The following is a 24,028-nucleotide window of genomic DNA, read 5'->3' as shown; positions in this document are numbered from 1 at the left end:
GTTCAGCACAAGTGGCAGGACTCTGCCCACGTGACCCCAAAGTAGGGAGGATTGACGTGCAGTACGACCCGTGAAAGCGTGTTTTAAGGTACTGTATACTCTGCTTTTCTGGCTGTGTGTGTCCCTGATGGACCAAAGCCAATTCCATAGAAATCTGCATTAAACATGGAAGCATGTTGCCTTCCGTTGCACACAGGTCCGGCCCTGGTCTACACCTTTGGGAAGGGTCACTGCTCAGTAGCAAACCATGTTTTACATGCAAACAGTCCTGTGTTCAATACCTGGCATCTCCGGGTAGGACTGGGAAAGACTCGTATCCAAACCCTGAAGACTGGCTGCCAATCAGCGTGGATTGCTGGCTGTGCTGCACAGCTCTCTCTCTCTCTCTCCCTGCTGGGAAGCAAGAGCGTTGCCCGGAGCGGCAGGCGCAGCAGTTGCCCACGGGCTACCTGCTGCCTGTGCACAAGTGTCTCATTCTCTCTGCCAGCCCTGGCAGGGAGAACAAGAGACTTGCTTGTGCACAGGCAGGCAGTCGGTGGTGGGCAACTGCAGCAGCGGCAGGGCGAGAAGGAGCGGTGGTGCTGCCCTTCCTGCCACAGCCACCCTGCTGCCACCGCACCCAGACAGCCCAAAGTCTCCCTGCATGCAAAGAAAGGTATGTGTGTTTTTTTACACAACAGGAAGCCAACATGTGCATTCTGCCACCTGCAATCCAAAAATCCTTTATCTATTTACCTACTCCAACAGTTGTTGTTGTTCAGTCGTTCAGTCGTGTCCGACTCTTCGTGACCCCGTGGACCAGAGCACGCCAGGCTTCCCTGTCCTCCGCTCTCTCCCGGAGCGTGCTCAAGTCCATATTCATTGCAACGGTGATGCTGTCTAGCCATCTCATCCTCTGCCGTCCCCTTCTCCTTTTGCCTTCAGTCTTTCCCAGCATCAGGGTCTTTTCCAGGGAGTTTTCTCTTCGCATTAGGTGGCCAACAGTATCATGCTTCAAAGGTTCTTACCCTGTGTACAGCATACATGAGGGGTGCACAATCTTTCAGCCGCAAGTGTCTGCTGAGGTGGTGGGGCCACGCATGCACGGTCACATGCACCATATACTACACTACACGCACACACACCCCTTGCTCACTCACATTGCACAGAACGCCTACGTGGGAAGCGGCCTTTCAACAATGCGGCAGACAAGAGGCATTGTGACTAAATCAGACTGGGAGGGGGAGAGAAAGGAAGACCTCAACAGGAATTAGAAGCCTGATTTAAATGTACAATAACATAACGATTCCAAAGCAATTTCTACACCAAAGATGCTATATGGATGAAATTTAATAATTTTGATAGTATTTTTAAGATGCAAAATTCTTTATCTTTGTTATGATCTGAAGATATACTTCAGGTACTCAAAGGCTTGGGCATGCCCAGTGGGATTTTTGCCTTTTTGTTTTCTTTCTTTGAGCAGCAGAGCCTCATGCCACTTCACAAACTGCTTTGAAAACTCCCTCTGGTTTCAAAGATGTTTTGCCATGTGACATGCATGGACCGGGTGGGGCAGTTGCAAAACAGGACGGAGTATGTCAGTGATCGCCCTGATAATTCCAGGAGCACTTCCCTTAAAAATGAAGAACGAAGGAATGAAAGCAAGCAAGAAGGAAAAGATATGTAATCCATTCCACTGAAATCCCAGCTTTTACTTACATGTCCTGATCTTTAACCTATCCATTGTTGGCAACAGCATATCCTGAAAAGAACAGAACACCCAGAGGAAAATTCCTGAGGGATGGTAAACACTGCGCTCCCTGTTTGCCAATCAGAGAGCGCTACTCCAGGCCTGGCTTCGTCACGGCTCCCTCACCAGTGACCGGCCCGCCTCAGGCCCACCTCAGAGAGCGATGTTTGCTTTGGCGGGGCTTTCAACCCTGGGCAACCCAGCCTTATGTTTGAGCCATGCCCAGTGCTTTTACAGAAACGAGAACACATGTTTTTTGTTTCAAGAGACATTGCTTAAAACAACTCTATTTCTAGAAAGTTGGAGCTGAAACTCCATCCCACCCCCCACCCCCAGCCTTACTCTCCCTCCAGCTTTTTCATGGCTGGAGTTTAGCAGCAAAACTAAAATAGAGCATACAGTGAAATCTAGATTGTTGTCTTCTTTCTCACCTTGTCTTTCTTTATAGGCCCCAAACTCGAGCATGTATGCTGCCTCTGCGCAGAGGTGGAAAAGGAAGGATGCTGTGGAAAAAATCCCTCCCCAGTTGTTCCTGTCATTTTTTACTTTCTTTTTTGAAAAAAGTTTTAAACATACTGGTTTGGGACTGGTTTCCTGGATGGCACATACCTGCGTCTAGCTGGCCTCTATCAATCACCTTTTGAGACAGGGTAGGATTTTAGGTGACAAAGCTGATGACAGGTTTCAAACACAAAACACAGAAAATGGATGGAACTCTCCATAGAAGGCTCTTTTTTTCTTTTTTTTTAAGAATGGAGCAAAAATACATACTGCTTCTAGAGCACTAATTTAGATTTGCTTCAATAAGTGAAGAAGGTAAATTTTCTTGTTGATTATTCTTTTTTTAGATAGGTCAGTATCTACGTTTTTCTGGGTTTATTTTATTGCAACTAACAATGTGTCTTTTCCACACAATCTACCTGGATACTTTTTACTATTTTGATTTAAACAAACAAACATCAGCTAGAACATACGGAGAAAAATCAAGACACATCTTGGGCAAATTTCTACCTGACTGTAGAAGTGTCACCCACAAGGGGGCTTGAGAGATGGGCCTTTGTGGAGGTGGTATGGTGTTACTGGGACACTAGATCCCTGTGGAAAACTTGATACACCTCCTAGGGTTCTGTAGCTTTTTGTCTTGTTCCATACCTCCCGCTACACTTTCCTGGCATTATATGTATTTCCATTTCCTGTTAGCAGACTCTGGCCTAGCTTTCACTAGGATTCTCACCAGTGTCAGGTTGTACCACTTCATACTCCAGTGGGGTCTCACATGTCTGAACATTTCATCATACAAAAAAAAAATATCCTTAGACGAAGAAAACTGGCATGTTGTAGAGACCTTACATTCACCGATGTAAAAGGAGTTACATTCCAAACACTCCATTTTATAAATAGCCCCCCTAACTGTACACTCCCCCTTACTGTCCACACAGAGGGGGCTTTCCCGTGTGCAGCACTGGTTGTCATACAGGCGAGACTTCACAAGCTGTTTCACTGGTATCAGGGCAGTACAAACAACATTAACCTTGATGTTACAGTGATCAAGGATCTTTTGGCTTCTCATACATATCTGTCAGTCACAAATGGGATTTTCAAAACAGGCAGTCCTCTGATATACCTCACGCTTCTAACAGCTGGAACAGGTAACCTATAACCATTGGCCTCTTCCAGTTTTACTGCCTTTTGTTTTGGTTCTTCAGCATAGTTAATCATAGACACCCCAACAGGTTGATTTCCGAATCACGGTCTTTACCACCATGCCTTTTCACTAGCGCAGTGGGTACAGAGTTACAATTCAATAATATATCCCTTTTCATAGGTTTCCTATGCCATCTTGTTTCAAACTGCCCATTACAAATGTTTAATTCCAAAAAAGGAAGCCAACCATCTACATTTTGGCTATTCCCATATTCATTTTATACAGTCTCCTGCATTCATTGCATCCAACTCTTATCTGCTTCTATCATTGTAGGCATTATAATATCTATATAACTGTAGATTTGTACTGCCCCGATAACATTGAAACAACATCTTGTGAAGTCTCGGCTGTATGACATCAAATGCGGGTCAGGGGAAAGCCCTCTCTGTGTGGACGGTAAGGGGGGGTGTACAGTTAAGGGGGCTATTTATAAAACTGAGTGTTTGGAATGTAACTCCTTTTACATCGGTGAAACCGGAAGACCTCTTTTAAAAGGATATAAGATGCACTTGGCAGATATTCAGCATAATGAAACAAGTGGTAGACCTTGGTCCCTTCATAAGAGAGAGAAACATGCTGGCAGAGCAACTTCAGTGAAGATCTCTGTGCTAGCAGTTGAACAGAGCCTCCAAAGGAGAAAGATGAAGGAGGCCATGTTTATTGATAAGCTGAAACCTGATATCAGTGTAAAGGATGAGATGAAGCAAGCCACAATGTTTATTAATGTGGCTTGATCTGTTGTCGAATACAGGCACTTGATGGTTAACCTGTGTTTCCTCTGTGAGGCTTGGCTTGGTCCTGATTGGCTCGAGCTCAGTGCAGCATACTCTTCTTTGTAACTCAACGTGGTGTTTTATACTGAAACATTTTACATTTTAAACTCAGTTTAGATTATATATGGAGAAATTTTTACATCTATACAAATTTTAAAAATTGCATCTATAAAATTTATGCACTGGACGCGCTGCCAGTGGTCATTTGCTTGGAATGCTGAATTATGCACATTGCATTGCCTGCATATCGACGGATTCAAAAGGAACGGGGAACAGGGAGGAAACAGAAAAGCAGTCACTGGCGCAGCAGCTCGTTCTCTGGCTAACAGGCAGGGCCAGGTTCATCTCCCCTTGCTGTGATGCTCTTCCTTGGAGGCAGGGGGTGCAGCCTCCCGGTGGCCCATGGCTCCCTGGCTGATGGATGCTGGAGGTGCGCTGCTGTTCAGCTCTCCAGTTAGGACCTGGTGGGATCTGTTCCTTGGACCTTGGGTCACCTGAATACCTGTTGAGGTGATAGGCATAAATGCAATACCACCCTCTGCCCATATGCAGTGGTGGTAGAGCAGTTTAAAAGAGTGCAGGTCAACAGTCTCCTCCTCTGAGAAGTTGCCAGAAGAGAAAAGCAAATCTAGAGAATCTTCAGAATGAGGTGATAGAATTCTGAGACTTCCGTTGGGAGTGGTACTCCTATTTTTAATGGTTTTCTCACAAAAAATAGTCTACCTGCCTGTAATAAATTAGCATATCAGAAAGAAAGGTTTGGCATAGCTTCAAATCCATTGACAAATCCATGTTGGCTTCGAGTAATCACGGCATTGATGTCAAGGTGCTTCCAAAGCAATCCATCTGGAAGCACCTTGACATCAATGCCGTGATTACTCGAAGCCAACATGGATTTGTCAAAAACAAGTCCTGCCAGACAAATCTGATCTCATTTTTTGATCAAGTCACCTCCCTTGTAGACCGTGGGAATGCTGTAGACATCATATACCTCGACTTCAGCAAAGCTTTCGACAAAGTGCCCCATGATATCCTGATGAGCAAACTAGCTCGAAGTGGGCTAGATGAAACAACGATCATGTGGATCCACAGTTGGCTACAGAATCGGACTCAAAGAGTGCTTATCAATGGGACCTTCTCAAGCTGGGGAGAGGTAACGAGTGGGGTACCGCAGGGCTCAGTCCTGGGCCCAGTGCTCTTCAACATTTTTATTAATGACTTGGAGGAGGAGGTGCAGGGAATGCTGATCAAATTTGCAGATGACACAAAATTGGGAGGGATAGCTAATACTTTGGAAGACAGAAACAAAATTCAAAGTGATCTGGATAGACTGGAGTGCTGGGCAGAAAACAACAGAATGGCATTTAATAGGGACAAATGCCAAGTTCTGCACCTAGGAAAAAGAAACCAAATGCACAGTTACAAGATGGGGGATACGTGGCTCAACCACACTACGAGCGAGAAGGATCTTGGAATTGTCGTCGATCACAAGCTGAATATGAGCCAACAATGTGATGTGGCTGCAAAAAAGGCAAATGCTATTTTGGGCTGCATTAATAGAAGCATCGCTTCCAAATCCCGGGAAGTACTAGTTCCCCTCTACTCAGCACTGGTTAGGCCTCATCTGGAGTACTGTGTCCAGTTCTGGGCACCACACTTTAAGAAGGATGCAGACAAGCTGGAGAGGGTTCAAAGGAGGGCAACAAAGATGATCAGGGGACTGGAAACAAAGCCCTATGAAGAGAGACTGAAAGAACTGGGCATGTTTAGCCTTGAGAAGAGAAGACTGAGGGGAGATATGATAGCACTCTTCAAGTACTTGAAAGGTTGTCACAGAGAAGAAGGCCAGGATCTCTTCTTGATCATCCCAGAGTGCAGGACACGGAATAATGGGCTCAAGTTACAGGAAGCCAGATTCCGGCTGAACATCAGGAAAAACTTCCTGAGTGTCAGAGCAATACGGCAATGGAACCAATTACCTGGGGAGGTGGTGGGCTCTCCCACACTGGAGGCCTTTAAGACGAGGCTGGACAGCCATTTGTCAGGGATGCTCTGACTTGGATTCCTGCATTGAGCAGGGGGTTGGACTCGATGGCCTTGTAGGCCCCTTCCAACCCTACTATTCTATTCTATGATTCATCTGGAGAGTTTTATATGGGGGAACAGTCAAACATAGGCCCCTCCACCTGCAATCCAGGAGTTTATCACTTACCTACACACTATGAAGGATGGCTCTGGCATCGGGGTGCCACTGCTGGAGTCCCAGATTTTATAAATAAACTTCTGTTCCTCTTGCACGTGTTATAAAGTAGCACTTCACTGGATTCTTAATATAAATTAGCATTTCCCTGGAACGGGATCCAGGGCTCAGAGCGCCTTCCTGTTTTCTCATCCATGCGTTAATGTAGCAAAAGCAAAGTGTGTCAGCAAGGCTAAGAATATCTGAACAGATCGTGTGCCAGTTTGGAATAAACTCCAGGACCTTCAAAAGTAGCAGTTAACTGTTTGCTTCTGGAAATTTCATAGGACAGGTACATTAATTTCCCACCTCCCAGCTTCAGAAAACAAAAGTGCCCTTCAGATTGTTCAATGCACAGTTGTATACATATCTGTTCAGAAGTAAGTCCCACTGAGTTCAGCCTTATACATATCTCTTCAGAAGTAAGTAACACTGAATTCAATGGGGCATACTCGCAGTAAATGGGTATAAAATTTCAGCTTTAGTTTCTTAATTTTAATGCCCTGGGTTTAACACGATGTAGGTTATCTGCTGCAAAGAGGCCTAGTTCTCACCAAGGCAAGGCAACCATCCCGGATTTGGGATGTTTCACTTCAGACTGACCGTAGGAGGGAGCTCACATGACTGAATGCTTCTCCGTGCAAAATAATAATAGTACTTCCTGCACATATAAAACTAACAGGGAGATGGCTAAGCCGTAACATTTCACATTGTAAAAGCGTTTATACGTGTGTGTGTGTGTGTGTGTTTAGGAATTTTTAAATGTATTAAAAATTAAAAAAAATCAAATCTATAAAATGTATAAACTGGATGCGCTGGCGGTGGTCATTTGTTTTGTTTGGAGTTCTTTCCTTTTGTACCGTCTATATTAGATTGTGAGTCTGTGGGCAGGAATGGTCTTCCAATATATATACAGCACTGAGAAAATGTTAAATGTGTTTCTGAGTGTTAAACAACAACAACAAGATTAATAATAAAGAAGCTGACTTTAGCTGAGCAACTTGTCCTTAGGCAGAGATGGAGCTGCTCTTGATCTGCCTATCCCTTCTTGCCCTGAGTTCAAGGAAAGTTCTAAATCAAACTGCTTTCACAGAGTTCTTCCAGATAACCAACCACACCGGCCTGAAGAGTAAAACAGGATTCTATGAGGTAAACACCAGTATTGAGATCTCAAAAGCCAGTAAACTCTAATTCTGCAACATATAATATTGCTGTTCAGAAATAAAAGACCCCCCCCATTCCTCTCTAGACTGAGCTTTATATCCGTGTTTATTCATAGCACACATACTTTCCCAAGCCTCATGGCAGCTTACAAACCTATCAAAAGCATTCAGTATTTGAACAAGACCATGTATACTGGAAATTTAGTTCAATGCAATGGACAAGAAAAACAGATCATCATAAAGAAGTAAAGAAAGCGTAAGTATTTACCTTCAAATATTTTGTGAATTTTGTGAATTTAATTTTAAACCCAACAATATCACCAGTAGCTTGATGACCTGCACGGCAGTCTAAGTAAGTTTGAACCTGGAAAAAATATGGCTTGAACAAAGACAATTTAATTAACAATAATGTTTCCTCTTATGATACAAAAAGTGCAATCAGCAACAAAATATTGTAGTGTGCAGTCTTCCTGTTCATGTCCTCTTCCATGATAGTTTACTTCATCCCCCCACCTACCCATCCACACACATGTTCAATTTTCCCCATTCCAACTGTCAGTCGGTGCTCCATGCCCACTGAGCATTCTCAGTCCACTTTGGACAGTTTGGGCATCCCCCCCTCCCCCAGCTTTAAGGGTTATTTTTTCTGAAGATTTTTTGTACTTCTGCAAATCTTGGGGATTCCCCAAGCCTGCTCGCACCTCCTTCTTGTGCAGGAATTGTGCCATTTTGGCTACATAAGGATTTATACTTGGAGAATAGATTCACTATTAGCATCTAGAATTACAAACAAAATGCTAGGAAAAGGGCCATGATGGCTTCAATATCTACAAATAAGACATCCCCTAACAGCATGGTTGATCAGCAGTAATGTATCCAAAACAAAAACAGAGTTCAAAGAGATGAATATTGTTAAAGCAAGACATAAATGTTCAAAAATATCTAAATGACTGCTAAAATTAACATCTCAACAAGAACAAGTTCAATCATGCATAATAAAAGGTGCATAATATTTAAATACTCCAGTATTCTTTGAAACGGAAATAAAATGGAAAAGGAGGTCACTATTTCTCACTATGTAAAAATGAAGGTGAGAAGTGTTCAAAATCAACAGCACAATGGTATGCAACACCTAATACACTGAATTCAACAAACAGAAATTAGGGTTCGGCACGTTGGAAGTTCACTCATAGGTTGGAACTTCCATTTGCAGTTGACCTGTCTGAAAGTTTAAAAAGCAGGGTGGAAGGGGGGCATTTATTTATATTCCATCCTTCCTCAAAAAACTTCAGAGTGGTACACTCTTTAATTATTACAAGAACCCTATGAGGTAGGTCAGCCTAAGAGACAGTGACTTATCTAAGGTCACCCAGTAAGCTTTGTGGCCGAATGGGGATTTGCAGCGAGGTCTCCCCAGTGTAACGGCTCCTTCGGGTTTTTATTTTTTGGTGTGGTTGTCATTCTTCATTCATGGTACTTCCCACGTGCAATACACGATGTTGTGGTCCTGCAGCACCTGTCCCATGCCTTCCCCATTTTCCCTGTGATATTTCTGTGCATGGAAAATGCAGTATTATATGCAGCTTCACAACGGATCTACCATCACCTGCCCGTGTATCGCTGACATCGTGCTACGACACACTTTGTGTACGTGGGTGTTGGGCGGTGCGGTGTTGATGGCACCTAGTGATGATGATCGGGTGGGAGAGTAACCCTCCTGCACCCCTCTTGACCTCCAGCCCCTTCGCCATTCTGCTCCTGGGAACAACACTGGGAACTTAGGAAGCGCAGTCTACTGGCGTTTCACTAGTACAGCATGGCACGGACTACTGCTGCTCCAAACGCCTGCAATGTCGCAACCCCTTTCCACTCATTCCCCTCTGCCAGTGTATACTGAAATGAGAAAAGTGTTACTGTTTGCTTTTACAAGGACGATACTGACTTGGGGTGGGGGGGCGGGCAGAGCAGACTTCTGAAGTTGTGAACGTACTGTGGATTATATATAGAAGGTGCTAAGGTAGTAATTGGAAGCAGCAGAAGTGAAAAGGGGAGGCAAGGAAGATGAAATGGAAAAGGTCATGCTGAAAGGGGGGAGGGGCTACCTTGGGGGGGGCGGATGGAGGGCGTACAATGCTGCTGACATCCAATAATGTCCCGACAGGCTCCACCCACCAGCACAAATGGCAGGTAGCATTATGCAGTCAAAGAAAAAACAGCTGTATAAAGAACCGATTTAAATCCCACAAAGAATCCGGAAGCAAAAGCTCCAATAAGTTGCGGGATAAAAAGCCTGGTGTGGTGAAGGCCTAAGTCCAATGCTCTTAACTACTATTTTGGCTATTCGACCATAATAAAGAGTGATCCCTTAACTACTATACCACACTGGCTCTCTTCAAAGAAGCAGAAAAATGAGGTGTGAAATTCAACTGGATGCCTTATCACTTTTTCTGATTAATTAAAATAATAACAACAAGACCACAACAAGGGGAAATAACGTTTTATATAACTGTTAATTGTGTTGATGATATGATGTGGCTAGTATATTTCAATGAGCTGTTCCCATCTAGCTTCTGAAATATTTCCAACGTGAATTTCAGGGCTGAAGAAGTTACCCATATCTGGGTCAGTGAACTGCTATATTTGACCCAGAAGCCAGAACAAAATCTACTCTGCAGCATCCTTGCCACATTACTGAGCTGCTGGGCCTTCCTTCCCACAGGCTTCCAAGGGTTCTCATATTTGCATGAAACTTTGGAGAAAGAGAGGAACACAGGCAACCATTCAATTAATCACACACCTGCACTGATGGTTGGTAAAAATTCTCCTTACCACTTTACAGAATGATACAGAGAGCCCAAACAGATGACTAAACTATTCCAGGTGAACTCTCTCATCCCAGAATAGCTGAAAATTTAAAAATAGCAGAATGGCTACATAGAATCACAGAATAGTAGAATTGGAAGGGGCCTACAAGACCATTGAGTCCAACCCCCTGCTCAATGCAGGAGTCCAAGTCAGAGCATCTCTGACAAATGGCTGTCCAGCCTCATCTTGAATGCCTCCAGTGTGGGAGAGCCCACAGCCTCCCTAGGTCATTGGTTCCATTGCCATATTGCTCTAACAGTCAGGAAGTTTTTCTTCAGCCGGAATCTGGCTTCCTGTAACTTGAGCCCATTCTTCCGTGTCCTGCACTCTGGGATGATCGAGAAGAGATCCTGGCCTTCCTCTCTGCGACAACCTTTCAAGTCCTTGAATAGCGCTATCATATCTCCCCTCAGTCCTCTCTTCTCAAGGCTAAACATGCCCAGTTCTTTCAGTCTCTCTTTGCTGTTCTGGAAGTAGCAGTTCGCAAATGTGTTATGCAATCATAACAGAGGTTAAATTGATATGTTTATCAATATGGTCAATATATACAGATGATCAAGCAATATTCTGCAGCGTGTTGTAGTAAGCTGCCGCATCAGGGGCCATGATGGAATGGCCGTGTGACATCCTATGTGGGCACCACTCACTTGCTGGCTGGCCCAACAGCCTGCCAGAAGCACAATTGAGATTAGTTGGGGAAGAGGGGGCATGGCTGGCCATTTTCACGAGGCCTCAAGGTTCTCAGTGGGAAGGAGTGGAAGGGGAGGAGAAAGCCAGAGAGTGAATAGTGGGGCCTGCCAAAAAGGAGGCAGGTCAGAGGAGGAAAAAGGAAGGTAAGAAAGTTGAGACACTGGTGGAGGCAGCAGGGAGAGAGGGTGCTGGGAAAGGCTTTATCACCCCACTTTGGACGACAAGGGGCCTGTTCCTACATATCCAGAAGCTGGATCAAAGTGAGCCCAGAGTGAGGGTTCCAGAGTCCAGTGAGGCAGGGCAGGGAGAGGAATGATCAACAGGAATACAGGCAGGGGCTTCTACTAGCACTGTGCAAAGCCTTCCCCCAGAAGCCCGACTTACCTCACAACCAGCAACAGGGGAGATGTGCCAAGACATACCTCTGGTCCCACCTTCTTGGCAGTGCAAGTGTGGTGACTTGGGAGAGACAACATCACAGTCTAGCAGAAAAGCACAAGTAGGAATCGACAGAGGAAGGACAACACCTAACTGCCTGGGGGAGTGCCAGTTACAGGAACAAGAACTTACCTCAGACCTCACATATGGGGATCCAGCAATGCTCTTTACCGTATGGAAGGTCTGGACTCATGACATAGTGCAGGGGTGGGGAACTTCTCTCAGCCTGAGGGCCAAATTCAATTTTGGAGAGGCTCTTGGGGGCCACATTCCGGGGGTGGGTGGGACAAAAGGTGTGCGGGCCAAAACACCAGCACATTTTGGCTTAAAACTCTTATTGTCAGTAACTAAGCCTTGGGAGGGGCATGTCAACCTTTTAGCATGGGGCAAAACACCATGCAAAAACTGGAAAACCACCAAATGGTTGTCAGTCAGGGACAAGAGGGTGTGGCCAGGAAAGGGGCGTGGCTCTCTGGGGAACCCCAGGGGGCTAGATGGGCCTGCAGGCCGGAGGTTCTCTACCTCGGACATAGGGTAATCCAGTGATGTAACTAGTGATCCAATAAAGAATATTACTTTGAACATGCATGTTTGTATATATTGCTTTCAGTCTCAATGGAGGAGAGTGTATTTGACGTTCCCTTGTCTGGGGAAACGATGACCTATGTATATTAATATGTCTATTGAAATGTTTGTTTGGAACCTTCTTTCACCCTCTCCCAGCCTTTCCCCTCTTCTGCTCTAAAATTGTCAAGACCTTCTCTTTAAAAACCATCTTCATGCATCTTACTTTAGGAGGAGATAGGATCACTCTTAAATTGTTGGATAAATGGGTGAATATGTCACCAGAGGTCAAAACAGAGGGAGTACTGAGTTCTGGGTTGGCGCTACCATTTTACAGACAACTGACACTCACTGTAACTGGCAAGCATCTTGTTTGAGGGGTGCAGGGACTCCCTTAGCTTTGGCTCAAGGAACTCATCCAAGATTTTACCCCATTGCTCTCCAGAAAACAAGGATCTCTCAGTCTGTGTTTACAAGAAGATTGTGAGTTTCACTCCAGCTGGAGAATAAAAAAGAAAGTAGTGATGGTGTTTCTCTCGGCCAACTGAACTTGGAGGTCAATCACACGCAGCCCTTCAACTGCCATTACAAAGGTTATGTGTTATTTCATCCTACACTGAATGGCACCCTCCCCTTTTCAGGAAACCCACAAGTCTCAGACTGACTGGAATACCTGTACTGAGGTAAAGCCTTGCAAAGTTTGCCAAACCTGAAGGCATCTAACAACATGCAGAAATGCCCCACTGGTGTGGCTCAACAGCACATTTTTTGGTACAGGAGAGATTGAGTGTGTGTGTGTGTGTGTTTATAGACATCGGAGCATGTGAGCAGCCAGGATGACTGAGTGAAACATGCTGCTGATGCTCTGATGTCACAGAGGCTTTACAAGCCTAGAGGCAAGCAACTTGGAAGAGGCTGGAAAGCAGCAGGGTACAATGGAAAGACGGGAAACAGCGTTAAGGAGGTCCACATGTATCAGAGCAATTCCACATGACATTTCATAACTGTAATTTAATAACAATAAGCAAGTACATATAGCTCTAAATGACAGTTATACTTTGTATAATATTGTTGTAATGGTTTTCAATCTTTGTAAACTGCCCAGAGAGCTTTGGAGAAGGGTATAGAAATGTAAATGTAATAAATGGAATTAGAAATGTAATCAGTAATCTGTTCTCACTCCCAGGGCTCCATCTACACGGGAACAGAATGAGAAGCACTTTCTGGTCATATCTGGATTTTCATGAAATCGCTTTGGTCTGTCAGGGGCACACGAAGCAAGAAAAGCAGCATATACACTACCTAAAAACTCACTTTGACCAGACATGCAGCACTTGGAAACCCCCATGTTGGGCGGGCAGAGTAGAACTGAATGTCTTCAACCCCATCAACCCTGCTCAGTGAATGAGAGAGGCTTGTTCCCCACCCCTGTCCACGCTCCCCTGCTCAGGGAAGTTTACAGGAAGCACTGAATTATGCCCCTGTAGTTTACCCCACAGCTCTCCCCTCTCATCCACCTTGGGATATTGCGAAAGATGAAAAGATACTGCGCTATTGTGAATGGGAAAAACAGGCTACATAATCTGAATGGGTGAAGCAGCTACTGCGCTATTGTGAATGCTCGAAACAGCACTACAGCGCTATTCTGAATGGGAAATACAGGCTGCAAACTGTGAATGGGGAAACAGCTCCTCTGCTATTGTGCATGCTAGAAACAATACTGTTTTAATACTTCAATACAGTGAATGGGAAAAAGAGGCTAGATATTGTGAATGGGAAAGCAGCCCCACTGCAAATGGGGAAAAAGAGGGAAAGGGGGCAGCCCCACCCCTTAACCAGGTCACTGCCAGGTCACAGAAATAGACATGCCCGGCGGGGGAGGGGGCATTTTTTCCCTTTTTAAGGAAAAAAGACACACTAAAAGGACTTTCCAAAAATGTACCTTTTCTAGATCACAACATCTTTCTTTGGGGAGGTGAGTGTGTGCTCTTATACATGTGGACTGCCTTAACTCTGATTCTTGTCTCTCCATTGTGTCTTGTTGTTTTTCAACTTCTTTCTCTCTTCTAGATGACAACTCCTTAGACCCATGCTGTGGACTCTTTAAAGATGTAGGTGATAGCGCCAGTTGCAATTGCCTTTAATTTCTTCTGTGTACAGCTCCGTTATCCCTTTCCACCTCAAAAGTAACCACTTCCATGTTTACTGTTGCTTCACTCCTCCAACATTTCCCATTATGCATTCTTACTTTTATGATTTATATGACATGAAGGTAATACCCTACCCCACCCCCGCCCATTGTAGTGCATTTTCTTCTTACTGGCTATCTTAAATGTTTCCTTGTTCATTTGCCCATAAGGTCTCACATCACTAACCATTCAAAACCATACATGTATTTCCTACCACACAGCTCTGCAGGTGAAAACCCCTATTGTAAAGGGGGTGACCTGTAATATAATAAAGCTAAGCAAACATCAATGCTTTCTTCCTTAGCCTTGTATAACAATCATTTAATAATCTTCACCCCATTCTCTACTAACTCATTAGCCTGACAATATCCTGGACTAGAAGTTACATGTCTGAATTCATAACAGGGAGCAAACTCTCTGAATTCCTGACATGTAAATTGTGGTACATTATCTGTCATAACAGCCTGTGAATCCCATGTTTAGCAAAAACAGCTTTCACCTTAGCAATTACATGCCTAGCACTGGGATTATTGAGTTTACAGACCTCTGGATAGTAAGAATAATAGTCAAGAACAAGTAAATACTTGTGGCTCTTATAATTAAAGAAATCCATTCCAACCTTAGACCAAGGGCAAAACAATCCATAGTATAGGCTATTTATTTGAATGTCCTGATATTTCTGACATACAGCACAATCTCTTATAAACATTTCTGTGGGCTTCTCCACATGGGACTTTTTATCCTGCGATCAAGATCGGCTACTCACAGACGTTTGCAGGCTGTTTATATGATGGCTTCATCCTCTAGGGCCTCTCCCACTCTTTGTAACCATTATCAAGTTTTTTCATGATGAGGAAAATTTAGTATATTCTCTCTATCCAGCGATACTCCACCATAGAAGCCTCGTGAAAATGCACAATTCTGCTATACTGCAGCACCATCTAGTGGCTATATAATGAGACATATAGAACTTGCCAAGAAAGAAAATCTCCCCAAAATAGTCCATGTCAGCCTGTGTAAAGAAGCCAATCTTAATCCCGCAAAGACTCCAGAAGTAGAAGCCCTGGTAAGGGTGTGGGATTCTACCCCCGTGTAGAGAAGTCCGACTCACTGGAAAAGACCCTGATGCTGGGAAAGATTGAAGGCAAAAGGAGAAGGGGACGGCAGAGGATGAGATGGCTAGATAGCATCACCGATGCAATGAATATGGACTTGAGCACACTCCGGGAGAGAGCGGAGGACAGGAAGGCCTGGCATGCTATGGTCGAAGAGTCGGACACGACTTAATGACTGAACAACAACAGAGAAGCCCTACATCTCTATCTAGCCAATAAACAACAGCTCAAGCCCTGCATTTTTCAATACTTAGGTGCCCCTCATGCATAGGCTGTAACATGTTACAGCTCAAGGAGTGGGGAATTACTGCTCTAGCATTCTTTGCAAGTACTCCTTATCAATAACAGATAAAGCTGACATAAATCTTTTGTATGCTGTTGATACTTCCTCTAAGTTAGACTCATCCTGCAATGACTACATAGCAGTCTGCAAGGTAGAATCTGTTTTTGTTGCCTGAACAATTAGCTTCCACAGCTGATCTGAAACAGGAACTACTTTCCCTAAGCCACTGATATGAACTTGATCCAAATCTTCATCTGCTTCCACTTCATTCCCATTAAATGACAGTGCACCAGCCACTACCAAATTAGTTCCAGGCTGATAATGCAGCTGAAATTCGTATTTGTGCAATTGAAAAAATGGCCTCTATAAACATAAGGGCATCTCTGCTAAACTCTTTTTTAAATATTAACCAGAGGCTTATGATCAGTTTCTGCCACAAATTGTTGCCCATACACATGGCATTTTTTACAAGCATGAACCAAAGTCAATGCCTCCTTCTCTATTTATGCATATTGACATTCTGTTTTTGCCATTGCCCTTGATGCATATGCAAGTAGCCTCCAACAGTCCTCTATTTTTGCATCAGTGCTCCGTCAATCCATGTTGTGAAGCATCTGATGTTATTTTAATTGGTCTATTAATTTCATAATATTTTAACACTGGTGCTGTTTGAATTACTTTTTTTAAATTTAGAAATAGTCTGTGATGGTGAAAAATCCCAATTCCAAGCACTCTGTTTTCCCAGCAAAGTTCTCAAATGATAGGTCAATTCTCCTTACGATTCTATTCATCTTAAAGATACAGTAACACTTATCCTCACAGGAGAGAGTTCCAACAACAGACAACCCATGGTATGCAAAACCCCATAGGCAACTACCAGTAATGATCCCATGTCTAAATGCTGACTTCTTTGTTTTCTGGAGTTGTGGAACTGACCCATTTATATGAGTGCATAATAATAACAACCTACATAAAACTGGGAGTTGAAAGAGGCGTCACAGGATAAACAACCATGCTACGAGGCCAGAGAAAGAGGCTTCTGTCCTTTGCTCTCCCAAAACTTATCTGTGTAGTCAGTGTCAGAGTGATGGCACAAGATTCTAGACTTGTCTTAAGTTTGGGATACAGACTGTGCAAAATCCACTCCTTCTGTGTTTCACAGATTGTCAGGCGCCTTTTGTTCTGTTGTCCGCTCACAGGCAGATGTGAATTATTATTTTCGTCATGCAGAAAAATAAACAAATAATTATGTAAGAAGTTTCATAACAATTTACATAATTTACCCCACTACGTAACATTTAGCATATTGTCCCCCATTCCATCCAACTTTTCTTCAGCAGAGCTTGCATATTTTCCTATGAATAAATATGCATAAATTTCAGGAAAGTAAAAACATCTGAAAGTCCACAGCATCCGCATGGCCTGAGGGGATCGCTCTGCAGCAGATTCCCGCACGTTGGATTCTGAGAACTCTTGAGCTCATTTTAGTCTGTCTCGAATTTCCCCAGCATCCCTAACTTATCTACAGACTACCAAAGGGTGTGGTGCTCATCACAGCATCAGTTCCGTATCTATAAAACTATAGTCCATCTCCACGGGATTGTACTGAAGACGAATGAAATATGGATCGCAATGCACTTTGTATATGGAAAGCGCTGTACAAATTCTGTAGACTAACCTTGCTTATGTTACTTAGGAAATCTTCTGCTGCACATTTATTACAAATGTTGTAGTAAACATTTACTACACCCCACCCCCTTTTTAATACACGTTGCACAGCATCATGCATTCAAATACGGGCCCAAAGCAAGTGACATAAGTGATTGCTGGTAACATGTTTACACTTAATATGCTGTCAAGCTTAGGCTATAGGTGTCCCTACCTAGAATCAGGAACCAGATGTGGAGTGTGACCTTCCTAACCTGCAGTCAGCTGCTGGAGCTGGAGGCAGAGCCAAGCTGAGCTAAGAATATAGTATATTAAGTAGGAAACTCTGATCGGTTGACCAAGCAAGGGCAGAAGGCCAAGCTCCGAATATTTAATACCAGGCCTGGACAAGCCAGAGGCTTCATACTGCATCCTAATCATAGTGGCCAGTGCTGCATTTCCTTTCATTCCTGAAAGGGGGGGGGGGGCTGAACACACACAGTCCCAGGTAGCTCATTAAGTGTAGGCCCCAGCCCCATATTCCTTTACCATGCGCTTCTGGGCACTGGATGGTCTGAGGTGTGAGCTTACCTGCCTGCTTGCAGTCCATCCCTTTGCTCAGTGCTCAAGGCAGAATATACAACAACAGGAAATGTCAGCAACAGGTTTCTTCATTATTTCCAAGCATAAGAATCACCTAACTCCTAAAGACCTACACTGCACACTGAGAGAGGGAGCGCGCAGCCTCCGCTCTCACTTAGAGGCCCTTCAAGGAGAAAATAAAAATTAGCCCCTGCAGGCACACATATACATACATCACAAGGTTCCTAATCCATACACCTGGCCGGGCTAAGCTGAAAGTCTCGTATGGCCTGCTAATCATAGGGGCTGGTAGCACCCCCTTCTGTGCCTGCCCTGAGCATGCACAGCACAGCAGTGCTTTACTTATGGAAGAAAAGTTCAGAGGGCCCTTAATGAAATCCACAAACCCACTCCATGACTCCCCCAGTTTTAGCCAAATAATCCCACCCCACTCCTAGCCTTCTAAAAACAGTAGCTGAAGTGGCATCACTAAAGGTAAGGAGCCCAGGTCTCCTCTGCCCCCACTGTAATCTATGCATCTCTGCATAATGTACTAGGCTGGGGCCCAGCCTCCGACTATAAAGCTCCTGGCTCAAGGCCCCTAATCCCTGACACGTGCCACCTGCATTTTGCACATGCATTTTTGTGTATGGTACTGAGCACCAGATAGCCACAAATTTCACAGTAGTACCCATGTTAGTAAAATCAAGCTTCTACCCCGGTCACATATTAAGTGTGTGGGTGGTAACACTGAAAGGGCCTGTAGACAGGGAAGCTGACTCCTTTCCCTCCCCTATTTTATTGCTCTGTGATCCACTGCCCCGGGCATTTTACTTCCAAATCAGTTTCACATACTGGAGCCCACTGGCAGGAGTTCAGGTGACTTCATCTTCCCCCATGTGCACAATCCTTTTGATAATAAAATCACACCCCGCACCCCACTCCTTTTTATAAGTGAACGAGACAGACAACCGAATACACCAACATGTCTTCTACCATTGCCACATCTGCTCAGGCCCTGGTGTTGTAAATATACATTTGAAGGAACTTTAGGGCCATTTCACACTTCAGTTGAAGAGAATGATGGGATTATTTGGTATCGCTGCCTCCTTTTAGAAGGCCAGCTAGCAGAGAAAAAACAAAAGGCAAAACAGAATGTGTGTTTACCAATCCCACACGCACACAGGCTATCCTAGGAAAACAAAAAGGAGACCACATCTTTCTTTAGTGAAGAAAGAAAAACAAGTACTCTTGCACATACAAATGCAGGTACAGAGTAGAGTTTCAAGAACAGTTTGTTCAGTCCATTTTGTGTTCCATTATATAGGCAGGAGCGGGAGGGAACAAGCACATCTGCTACCAGCAATGGAGGAGATCAGAGAGGGCGGGGAGGAAGGGACGGAGCTGGAAGCTACACTGGAGGCTATAGAGATCCTAAGCCTAGCTATGCCCCAAATTCCCATGCATTGACTAGCTAACTGCAACACTGCCCCCTTCCTGTAACTTCATTTCATTTCATTTCCATTTATTATATTTCTATACCGCCCCACAGCTAAAGCTCCCTGGGCGGTTCACAAAAACTACATGTAAACATGCACAGAACTGCACTACATGTCATGTTAAAAGGACACTTTATGAGTGGAGCACACTAGTAACAGACTGGAGGAAGAAAAGCACACTGACAGCCACATTAGGGGCAGTATTTTGACATCCAGTAAGGATAACCCACTGTTACATAAACACAGGATTCATATCTAATTTGGCAGAGATTGTCTGCAACTTGCAGACAAGGCTGCAATACTCCCAACAGCTGGTTGTGTGAACTGCTTCTGTTGAAAAGCCTTTTCTTTGGGGTGTTGCTAGCATTCTGTCTAGGTGTTTGAACTGTGATGATTCATTCAGACATGCAAGTTACCATGATGGCTACGGTTTTGCAGTCATGAACATGCATGCTTGAACTAACCTTTATTGCTGCAGCTAGGCCTAGCTCCTTAATGAATATGCCCTCTATAATACATGTGTTTGCAAATACATGTTGGGCGCATTCATATGTTACATTAGGTGTGCATTAAATTCATCTTAGGTGTACATCTAAAATGTAACGTGTAGCACCCTTAGAGTGAAAATGAAATCATAGCACTTGTGTATATCAACTTTTAAAGTACTTTTAAAATGTCCCCACACACCCTAATGAGGACACTACAAAAACTTCCCTAGCCAAAATGTATGTTACTAAGATGCTTCCAGAACATGGTACACTATGGTAAATGGGTCTCAGACAAATGCAAAACTTTCCAATTATTTAAAGATTCCACAGGTTCGTCTCTAGCCCATTTTTAAAACAACAAAACATGTCCAGTTGGAAGAGTATTGCAGCTGAGCTAACTAAAGCTATTAGGAACAAACATGAACTCATAATGTGTCAATAGGAAATCATCAAAGTATTGAATCACTCTGTTGTGATTGTAATAGCTTGCACCCTTCCTGTCCTAGAAAAGAATGGAAACTAGAGGATACTCATCACTGACAGAGGGAGGGAATAGGAGGGTGTGACAGATGCTGGCTCGCGGCTCCAGTTCTCATTAATCCTCCCTATCTAGCATGTTGGAGTGGAATCACTTGATGTTCCCGCTGGTAAAAAGAGAAGGGCTTGTGTAGAACTTTGTTTTGGGGTTTGTTTGTTTTTTTACTGAAAACCTAGTCTGACACTGTAGGTGTGTGGGATTTATGAAGCCAAGTATCAAGCCCAGAGGGTTAAAGATTTGAGCTCTTCTCATTGCTTTACCCCCTTCTCCTCCCTCATGCTGCTACGTTACATTTGGCTGAACAGGGCAGGTGTACTGATGGAAGGTGCGGTCAATAACTGAACAATAATAAGGGGAGTGGGGAGAAATCCACATTCACAAATGCTGAAGTTAATTCCCATTTCTCATTTACCACACTAATAGCAATGGCTTTTTAGCTCTCCTTGTGGGCTTGGCAGACAGGATCCACTTCATCTCCTGCTTATCCTGTTGGCCAGATTCCCATTTTTCCTTTGGCTTCTGCAACAGCTCTCCTGGCTGGTTGAACAAATCCCACAAAACATTTTATGCAGATTTATATGAAGCCATGTTACAAAATCTAGCAAGTAGGTGACTGGGCCTCACCACATTCCTTCATACAGTTAATCATTGTCACCCTAGCTCCCAAGAACCAGCTTTTCTTCCACAAGGCTAAGCCAATGACTAAGAGCTGCTCTACATTGCGCCTGCCATCGCAATGAATTTGGTGCCCCGTTGGGTTAAAACGTGATTATTCACACTCATCCATTTTCCCTGTTGCAGTGCTTCATCAAATGCGCGAGCTCAGTTCACACTTGAGCGCTGTGCTGTTTTCCTGCGCGCGCTTGTCTGATCTCGGAAGCTAAGCGGGGTCGGCCCCGGTCAGTAGTTGGATGGGCGACCGCCTGGGAATGAGGTTTCCTGCACTGAGCAGAGGGTTGTTCCATCCCTTCAAATGAGACTAAGTTTTACCCCCTCCTATCCCTCGCTCCGGATGTTTTTTTAAAAAATTAAGGCGTTATCCTCGCAGAATTGGGGCTTCTCTGCGATGTTTTTTTTTTCTAATTCAGGCATGATCTTCGAAGATTCAAATTTGTGAAGCTTCGGAAGCTGCTGAGGAAGCTATGCTATCAGTAGCCGGAAGAAGACATGGGGCCGTCGAGAGCTGTGATTGGACAGGAGGGAAATGCAAACAGCGTCGTATATGGACAGGCGGGGGAGGGGACTACGACCGCATATGGTAGCGAAGGTGGAAAATCAGAGCACATTAAGGGGAAATACCAGGATATTAGGGTATTGAAAGCGGGAGCACGGAAGTGGGGAATTCCGGTTCCAATTCAAGGCGGGTACTGCGTCGTGTGAAAGGCGGGCGGTGAAACCTCATTGGAAGCGAGAAAAGGTGGTAAGTGTAGATCCAGCCTAGGTAGAAGGTGCCTTCTACCGAGTTAGATCATTGGTCCACCTAGCCCTACCTAGTACGCTCTACTCTGACTGGAAGCAATTGTGCAAGGTCTCACAGAGACGAGATTTCCCATTCCTTCTCCCTGAAGAGCCTTTATCTGGAGAAGCTGGGAACTGAATGTGGGACCTTTCACATTCAGAGTATGTACTCTGCCACTGAACCATGCCCCCTCACCTTAGCCCAGTGAATAAGTGGCTGGAAGACTGTACTTTCAGGGGCAGACACCGCTGCAACTAAAGGACAGATACATTTGCATCAGGGAGATACGATGACATCTTGGAGGTGGAGGCACTTGTTTCTTTCCATCTGTCTTTAAATAAGTGTGTGTTTGTGTGCGTGCCCATATTGGGGTGACAGTACAGCAGCATCCTAAAATGGTGGCTGTTGGGTATATGCAGACAACACATATGTGATGCTTCCTGCCACCAGCAACGAGAGGACCAGGTGCATGGGAAGCATGGGGAAGCATCAGCTAGTTTTCTGCTTCAGTGGAGTTAGGGCAAAGGCTGGCACTGGTCTCTCCATTGTATCTCAAGTAAGTAACTACATACATCCATACAGTGGCAGTGCGACATGGCAAGCAGAGGCTGTCATAATTAAAACTGCTGTCTTGTGCTTAAGTCTTTTGGGAAAGAGAAATGGATGAGGGGTTCCATTCCAACAAAAAACGAGTGGGGTTTCATAAGGTGGTAGGTAGACAGTCCATAAACTTTCTGGCAACTACTGCAATGAAGCTGAATCCAGATGCACTGGTCGTTGTCCTTTCTCTGGATTCCGCTTATGAGGTGAAGTATTGGAATCAATTGCTGGGAAAATCTGATTGCCCCTATTTGTGATCTCAACCCAGAGTGTTATGACATACCATGGAGGGGATAGTATAATTTCATCTTTGTTTCTACCAGGATAGAATACAGCATACATAGACATTTGCAGACATTTGACAACCATTCCAAATTGATCTCACGCCAATATTTCATGTAAAATTCTGAGAAGAAAATGCAACGTTCTTCGTATGAAATCTATTCTGCAAACGTTTCACTAATGAAATAATTATCCTACCTCTTCCAGTGAAGAACAGGGGTGGGTGGGAAAAATGGCCATCTCCCAGCTATGAGACAGCAGATCTTTGGCTGGAAAAGGTGCTGTATTTATTTATGCAGTTTTACTGGTACATACACCCAAATACACATGCTTTCATGGAAATTCTGGCTATATGGCGTTATTAATTTTGGCTGAAGACTTGAAACTATTTTCAGAAGCTTTCAGAAATTTGCAGGAAGTACCTTTCCTCTTTTATTTATATTCAGTATTATTGTTAACTTTATGTATTAAGACAAATAAACAGAAAAGAGTTTTAACTTTGCTTCTCTCAGCCCTTTGTACCAAACAAGAAAGGGGAGGAAAAGATTTGAATGTTTAAAAGGCAGCCCCTACAGTTTAACTGCTCTTTTCTGGAGAACCCCTAGGACCCCATGTGTCTCCTGTGAAACTTTCTGGCCTGTGATGGGCTACAGCAAAGTAAACAAACAGAGTAAAGTTAAGTCAGCAAGTGTCCACTGAGAGATTCAGATCTCACTGTCTGCTTCTTGAGTAATGAACTGGTTGACCACACAGACTTGGAAAAATCTCTGATGCTCAATACACCATGGGTTTCTAAGCAGGCAGAGCATAGGATTATAGGGATTCATTTGGCAGCATTAGAGAATCAATTAGAGGGACCTTCAAGGGAGACCAATACTTTCTAGTACCCCACCCCCAAAGAAAAACCACATAGAGACATAGCCAACAAATCTTCTTTACTTATAACCAGAAGTACACGTGGGCAGGAACCTTAGTATACAAACTGATTCACAGCAAATGTCTGGGAAGAAATGAACCTTGCCCTTTCCCCATCTTGGGTGTTCACGTCAGAGGTCATGGGACACCTTAATGAGCGCAAATGCAATCAGCAGCAGCAGGTAAGCCTGGACACACAAGCATAGAAGAGAGAGCCATCCTAACCCGAGTGGCCTCTGGATCTTGGGAAAAAGGCTCAATTTCT

This window comes from Heloderma suspectum, chromosome 7, assembly GCF_057233095.1.
Source record: "Heloderma suspectum isolate Gila_16-S chromosome 7, 16-S_ref, whole genome shotgun sequence".
Taxonomy (NCBI): Eukaryota; Metazoa; Chordata; class Lepidosauria; order Squamata; family Helodermatidae; genus Heloderma; species Heloderma suspectum.
This window is presented reverse-complemented; position numbering follows the sequence as displayed.